Here is an 8557-nt window from a genome sequence, read left to right on the forward strand (position 1 = left end):
CAAAAGAAAAAATAGACTAACTGGACTTTTTGAAAATTTTTAAATTTTGTGCATCAGAAGACACTATCAACAGAGTAAAAAAGGCAGCCCATAGAATGGAAGAAAATATTAGCAAATCATATATCTAATAAAGGATTAATATCTAAAATATACAGAGAACTTTTAAACCTCAACAACAAGAAAACAAATAATTTGATGTAAAAATGGGCAAAGGACTTGAATAAACATTTCTCCAAAGAAGATTACAAATGACCAATAAGCACATGAAAAGCTGTTTAACATCACTATCATTGGGGAATGCAAGTCAAAACTGCCATGAGATACCACCTCACACCCATTATGATGTCTACAATCAAAAAAATAGAAAACAGCAAGTGTTGACCACGATGTGGAATAATTGGAACTCTTGTGCACTGTTGGTGGGAATATAAAATGGTACAGCCACTATAGAAAACAGTATGGCAGTTCCTCAAAAAATTAAAAACAGAATTACCATGCAATCCAGAAATTCTACTTGCAAGTGTATACTCAAAAGAATTGAAATCAGGGTCTCGAAAAGATATTTGTATGCTCGTGTTCATAGCAGCATTCTTCAAAAGAGCCAAAAGGTAGACACAACCCAAGGTCCATTGATAGATGAATGGATAAGCAAAACGTGGTAATTACATACAATGGAATATTATTCAGCCTTAAAAAGGAAATGTGCTACATCATGGATATACCTTGAAGATACTGTGCTAAGTGAAATAAGCTAGGCAGTCACAAAGAGACAGATACTGTATGATTCCACTTGTATGTGACACTTAGAACAGTCAAAATTGAGACAAAAAGTAGAATGGTGGTTTCCAGGGGCTGGGGAGGGTAGCAGGGTGCTGAGTGGGGAGTTATCATTTAATGGGTACAGAGTTTCAGTTTTATGAGATGAAAGAGTTGTGGAGATGGATGGTAGTGATGGTTACACAACACTACAGATGTGTTTAATACCACCAAACCATACACTTAAAAATGGTTAAGATGGTAAATATTATGTCATGTTAATTTTACCACAATAAACAAAATAAAACTTTTAAAAATCCATCATTCTACTTTCTGTCTCTATGTATCTGACTACTCTAGGTACCCCATGAAAATGGAATCATACAGTTTTTATCTTTTTGTGACTGGCTTATTTCACTTAGTATACTGTCTCCAGGATGCATCTATGGTACAGCATGTGTCAGCATTTCCTTCCTTTTTAATGCTGAACAATATTCCATCATATGTATATACCACATTTTGCTTATCCATTCATCTCTTGATGGGCATTTGGGTTGCTTTCATCTTTTGGCTATTGTGAGTAAAGCTGCTCTGAATATGGGTGTACAAATATCTGGTTGAGTTCTTGCTTTCAATTCTTTTGAGTATATACCCAGAAGTGAACTTGCTGTTATCATATGGTAATTATATGTTTGATTTTTTAAAAATCCATATCCACTCTTACTTTATAAACTCCCTTAATTAAAAAGAAATAGAATAGATGACTACTTCCTTAACATGACAGAATATTTCATGTCAACTCAGAAGCCAGCATTATGCTTAACAGGGAAAGTAAAAATATTTACATCAATGTCAGGACCAAGACAAAGATATCCACTATCACTGTTGTCATGTAATATTGTTTTGGAGCTACTAGCCAACACAATTTGACAAGAGAAACAGATAACAGGTATGATCATTGGAAAGGAGATCAGATTATCATTATTTGCAGATGATATAGAATGTGTGCCTCGAAAACCCAAGAGAATCAGCTAAACAACTGTCATAAACAGCAAGAGAACTCAATAAGTTAGCTGGGTGCAGCTATTAGTAACTTTCACATATACAAACAGCTACAAGTTGGAAAAATATAATTGCACAGGATGAAAAAGGAAAGAAAAAGAAACATGAAGACATGAAACACAAGGTTCAAGCACAATTATAATAAGAGGAATGTAAATTAAAACAAGGCAGACCATTTCAGCTATACCAAGTTGTCCCTTATCTGTCCATGCATCCATCTCTTCATTTATGCAGTAGACATACGTTGCATGCCTGCTATGTGTTTGTGCACCCTGTCTGAGGCTCTGGAGCAAAGAGCCCTGGACAGAAAGGACACCTGGGTTTTATCTAGATCTAGCTCCCTTACCCCCGAAAATCACTGAGGTACAATTTTCCCCTCTCAGATTGGCAAAAATCAAAAAGGCTGATATAATAACACACTATGTTAGAGTAGATGTGGAGAAACAGATGTTCACATACATTGTTGGTGGAAAAGCACAGTAATACAGCCCCGTGGGCAACTTGGCAATGTTGATCAAAATTAAAATTTTACCCTACTTTTTGGCTCAGTGATTTAAATATACTAGCACATAAGAAAGGTGACACATATGCAAAGTTATGCATTGTACATTGTTTGTAGTAATAAAGACAGGAAACATCCATTGATAGGGCCCTGTTTAAATAAATTACAGTGCATCCACACAATGGAATACTTGGGAGTCATTTAAAAGAATGGGATGGTCTCACTTCATATGTGAAATCTAAAAAAAAACAAAAACAAAAAAAACCCGAAGTCATAGGTACAGAGAACAGATTGCCAGAGATGGGGGTGAGGGGGTAAGAGGGGGGAGGCCAAATGGATGAAGGAAGTCAAAAGGTACAAACTACCAGTTATAAGAAATAAGTGCAGGGGATGTAATATACAGCATGGTGACTATAGTTAACAATTAGCGTATTGTGTATTTGAAAGTTGCTAACAGAGTAGATCTTAAAAGTTCTCATCACAAGAAAAAAATATGTAACTGAATGTGGTATTGGATGTTAACTAAACTTATCGTGGTGCTCATTTCATAATATATAAATATATCAAATCATTATGTTGTGTACCTTGGATTAATACAATGTCGTATGCCAGTTATATCTGTTAGAAAAAAAAGAATGAGGGGCTGCATTTTTCTTTGTGCTGATATGCAAGAATCTCCAAGAAACATTATTTGAAAAACACAATCAGAACAATAAATGTGCTACCATGTGTGTTTTAAAAAGAGAGAGAAAACACACAATACGTGTGCTTTTGCTTTTAATGCATTTAATATCTCTGGAAGGACATATAGGAAACTAGAGACAGTGGAGACCTTTAGGGCTAGAAGTGGTACCCAGGGAACTGAGGTGGAAGGGAGACACTTTACTTATACCTTTTGTACCTTTCTGGCTTTTGCAACATGTGACAGTATTACCTATTTTTTAATTAATTTTTTTAAAGAGGTATCTACCTAGATACTGATCTAAATTACAAAGAACACTTGCATCCATATTCAATTGCTAAGACAGCAGTTTTAGGTTAAATCAGTTCTTTTCCAAACTGTTGTCAAGACAACCTTCTCTTTCTCCACAACATTCAGAGAATTAGGTGTTAACCTGGCATCTGGACAGAAATAGCTGCTTAATTCCAAGCATAGATGGATCAGGAAGGCTGCAAAGTTACTGTTCTTATAGATTCATGTAGCACCTTGTAAATACTTCTTGCCCAGTGGGGGCTCAATAAATGTTGCTGACTCATCTGTCACAGAGAAGCAGTGTTAACTCAGAAGCACTAACTGAAGTCATTTAATCAGAAAATCAATTTCATTTTCCTTGTCATGGGGAAAATAGTTCCACTAAGTCAAGAAATATGCAGAGGTGATTATATTGTGTCAAGGATTCAGATGGGAAACCAGGAGTTAAATGGTGTGAACAACACAGATGCAGATCAATTTGCTTTGCATTACAGTTGGCAGTGTTGAGCACACTGGGCCACATATGGAAGTCATGTTTACTATTTCAAGAACATAGTATCACTTTACAGCCCTTAATATTCAAAGGCCCACATTATTATTGCTTTTTTGCAATTTTTTGAGCAATTTCTGGGCCAAGGTTTGGAATCAGGGTTACTAAAACCCTAGAATAATTGCAAACTTGCTGTCCTCCCCCTGTGCGTTACTTCTTGTGGTCCTAAAACCATGATTGTATCAGATATTAATCTGCAACTCAACCACCAAGTGGATTTTATTGAAGCTGCTGTAATTCCACTGCCAGAAGACATGACAAATAGCCAACATGTCACTGAAGATTTATGTTTGGTTTTGAAACCCATTATCTTTTAGGAAATATTACATAGTATGATTCACTGAGTGGTAGCAGTCTCATATAATCCAAGGTTTCTCTATATTGATTTTACAGAGTCATTATTACCCGAGTGTCTATGCTTTGCTAGGCTCACACAATTAAAACCAAAATCAGCTTCAGGGATCGTTAGCAAGAAATACACGTACCGTGCAATACTAAGACTCTCAGCCTGAGCCTCCACATGACGGGAATAACGCAACCAGCCTACATTTCCCCACTCTGTTCAAGGCAAATTCAAGAAGGGGAAATGTGTTGCTTTCACTACATTTTCCAAACAACTGTTTGGCATGCTGCTTCTTACTGCTGGGAAATGAAATGGAACCTCTGAGATCCAGACAGTATTGGAACCTGAAGAAGCCTTAAATATCCTTCAGTTCAAAACCCTCACTTAACGTAAACTGGGGCTCAAAGAAGTGAAATGACTCCATGCCCACGCTCTGTCCTTCCGCCATGTCCAGCAGCTCTGCTCACGCGCGCTGTGCTGAGGGTACGATGTAGACAAGAGGCAGCTCAAGGGACCATGGACACATAGAGCAAGGCCATGGTCCTGTCAACCTTTCCTTTCCCTTTCACTTGGGGAAATCCTATTGATTGGGAGAGTGTTAAACACCCATTGGATGACGGAAACTCAGGGCTCTGTAATCGCAGTGAGAGGGAGAAGGAAGTGGAGGAAGATGGCAGTGGCAGAGGATGTTCCAAGTCACCTTTAGGGGCCATTTCAACAGCTTGCAATTAATCCAGTTACTGAAACCAAGGTGCAAACCCTTTGCATCCGTACCCTAAGGGTCTTGTGTTCCTGTTCCTTTGTCACTCAAATTTTCTGAGTTTCAGAATCTATCCTCCATTCTCTGCCCTCACTTTACTAGACCTCTTCTTTAGCATTAGGCACAGCTGACCAGTCTCTCCTGCTTAAAATACTTTCCCCTCTTTGCTTGCTTGACCCTACAATCTACTAGTTTCCTTCTATCTCAGGGACAATTCCTTCTCAATCAGATTTTCTTCTCCCCCTGTTCTTTCCTCTGACCTGCTTTCTCCACTAAATGGTTGATAAGTATCTTGTACTTAACGTGTCTATGAAAGAACTCATTATTTACCCTTCGCTGCTGGAACTTACCCCATTTCACACCCCATTTTTTCCCCCACCTTAGTAAATGCATTATCTTCTACTCAACTCCTCAAACCAAAACTAGGAATCACCACAGTTGTTCCCTTCTCCTCACGTCTTGCCCCACATCCAAAGCATCAGTAAATCCTACTGCATTTGCTTAAAGTACCTCTCGAAGCTGTTCCACCTCACTGCTACTTCCCTTGTCTAATCCAACCTTCTCTAACTAGATTGTGGGTTTTCATTCTTGCCCACCCTCCATTCTCCACAAAACAGCAGAGGAATCTGTAGAATGTAAACCAGATCACATCACGTCACTCCCCTGCTTAGAACACCGGGTGGTTTCCCGTTACTCTTAGAGTAAAATCTAACCTCTTTTCTCTGACTCACAAAGCCCAGCGAGATCTGGCCCCACGTGGTCTGTCCTTCTCTTGCTCATTCTCTGGATCCCCTTTTTGCTCCTAAAGGAACCCAGAAGCCAACTCATCCCCATCTAAGACCTTTGCATGCTGTTCCCTCTACCTGAAAAATACTTCTTCCACTCCTTCACAGACATGTCTTTGTCACTTAAGTCATAGCTCAAATCTGCTTCCTCAGAGAGGCCTTCATTCACTATCACATACAGCATTTTTTTTTCTTCAGAGCAATTTTCATAATCTGGAATTGTCTTGTGCATTTACTTCTTAATACACCCTCTCTCATAAAAAAGAATGAAATAATGCCATTTGCAGCAATATGGATGAACCTAGAGATTATCATACTAAGTGAAGTAATACATGATATCACTTATATGTGGAATCAAAAAAAATGCTACAACTGAACTTACATACAAAACAGAAATAGACCCACAGACAAAGAAAACAAACTTATGGTTACCAAAGAGGAAAGTGGGGGAGGGATAAATTAGGAGTTTGGGATTAACATGCACAGACTACTATATATAAAATAGATAATCAACAAGGACCTACTGTATAGCACAGGGAACTATACTCAATATTTTATAATAACTTATAAGGGAAAAGAATCTGAAAAAAATAGATATTTATGTACATATAACTGAATCACTTTGCGTACACCTGAAACCAACACATTGTAAATCAACTATACTTCAGTTAAAAAAAATATATACCCTCTCTTCAGTAGAATGCAAGCTCCCTGAAAGCAGGAAAACTTTTCATCTTGTTTAGCACTGTATCTCTAGTGCCAGATTGTAGTTTTGGTGCAGTAACTTTTGAATGAATGCAAAAATGATATATAATCATAGATATCTATATGAGTATAATACCTGTAAAACTACTGATTCTGACTCATACCATTGGTCTGGAACCCCAGTCACTCTCTGGAGTTAGTGGGGGACACCTCACGATGAATACTTTTTATCTTTTAATTGAGGTTAAAGATAAGTCATCACTGATTCTATACAGTATGCATAAATGCCAAAAAGAGAAGGTCCCACATTTGAAGTAAAGATTAGACTGGGGCATTTTATATATCGGAGAGGGAGGGTTGAGCAATATTTGAGAATGTACAGTGATGGGGAATATAGTAGCTGAAATATTAATTCCTGGAGGATCAATTATGGTGTAGAGCAAAGAGCACTGGACTTGGTGTCAGAAGTCCTGCTTTGGGTCCTGACTCTGCCACTTAGTTGCTATGGCAATGTAAACAAATCACATATCTCCCTGAGAATCAATTTCCTTATCAAGAAAACTGGAAGTGTGCTCACTTCAGCAGCACATATACTGTATAACATTGGAATGATGCAGAGAAGATTAGCATGGCCCCTGCGCGAGGATGACACACAAATTTGTGAAATGTTCCGTATTTTTAATAAAAATTAATTTAAAAAAACATTTTAAAAAAGACAAGAAAACTGGAGGTAATGTCTGTTTCTTATTTTCCAATTACAAATACTGGCCAGTACTAATTCCCTCCAAAGTCTGAAGGAGACTCTAGAGTAGGCAAAGTCTCAGCTAGTGATCAATTCATAAAAAAATTAGAATTATTTTCACTTGATGTTTCCTGGTTATCATCAAAGATTCTTCCAGAACAGGTATAGGAGTGGTAGAGAATATATCCATTTAACAATAACTGTGTCCCGTTAGGATTATAGAACAAATTTCTAATAACACACTTGACTTATTTTGGATTTTTCTCCAACATCTCCATGGACTATGTTTGCTGGAATTTGGCTTGGATTCCAGTTATTTTCCAATAATAACACATGAAAGTGAGGTCACGCTCACATCTTTAACTTGGGGAAGCCCTCATAGTGAGCACAACTTTAGGAATGAGAACACCTCAGGGAGCCATGTACTAAGCCCCCAAAGTGCCTTATTCCTACCAGAGGGGAGGAGAAGCTTGCAGAAATCACCAGCTACCTGGCCTCTAGTTGGGTGAAAGCTTTGATTCCTCCGGGAGTCGAATTGGCTTTAAAGGCACAGTCTACAAAGTCAACTATTTGATGAATGTGGCACATTTGTAACACGAACTCAGCCTAGCCTGATGTGGGTGAAGAAGAAGAAATAGTTCTAGCTCAAGAGCGTGAGACCTCCCACTAGTAAGTAAAGTAGCAAATAAGCTATTTCTTAGTTAATGAAAGATGCCTTCAAGAAAAACAATAGGCCAGTAAGGTTACTGTTGACCTTGAAAGTGGGAGGGGAAAAGCAGAAGAAGAATATCAGAGGAAGAAGCCTCATTTAAGAACACTGTCAGTGAGCAGCGCTGCTTCATGTTTTCTAGTGTCATCTACTACACATAATTGACAATAGGAGCAATGCTAAGACTACCACAGTGGGTATTTTCAGAGGAAATCAGTATCAAGAGTCAGTAGGCACAGAGGAAGAAGAATTGGGGTTGGGGAAGGGAAGCTAGGGCTCATGGTAATGGATATTCTTCTCACCTGAAACACTATTTGATGGTCTGAATTACAAAACTTATTCTCCACCATCATTCGCCTACCTGGAAATAACCATGCCCCAAATACCTCTCCTCCAGGGTTTCTCAACCTCAACACCATTGACATTTTGGGCCAGATAATTCTTTGTTGTGGAGGACTGTCTTGTGCACTGTAGGATGTTCAGCAGCATCCCTGACCTCTTCTCACTAGATCTCTGCAGCCCTGCTCTGTAGAGATAACCAAAAATGTCTCCAGACCTTGCCAAATGTCCCCTGGGGGCAAAGTCCCCCCAGCTAAGACCACTGCTGGAAGCTCTCAAAAGATAGTCCTGGAGAAATGTCTTGGGTCCTGTTTCCTATACAGGAAGTTTA

General features: G+C 38.5%; 1 non-coding gene across 1 annotated transcript; it reads left to right on the forward strand.

The window, feature by feature from the left end:
* Window positions 1-7005: 7005 nt before the first annotated feature.
* On the forward strand, window positions 7006-7116 carry LOC115853958 (U6 spliceosomal RNA). Its single transcript, XR_004039802.1, has one exon. It is a non-coding gene; the product is annotated as a U6 spliceosomal RNA (small nuclear RNA).
* Window positions 7117-8557: the final 1441 nt, after the last annotated feature.

Source organism: Globicephala melas, chromosome 9 (genome assembly GCF_963455315.2).
Source record: "Globicephala melas chromosome 9, mGloMel1.2, whole genome shotgun sequence".
Classification (NCBI taxonomy): Eukaryota; Metazoa; Chordata; class Mammalia; order Artiodactyla; family Delphinidae; genus Globicephala; species Globicephala melas.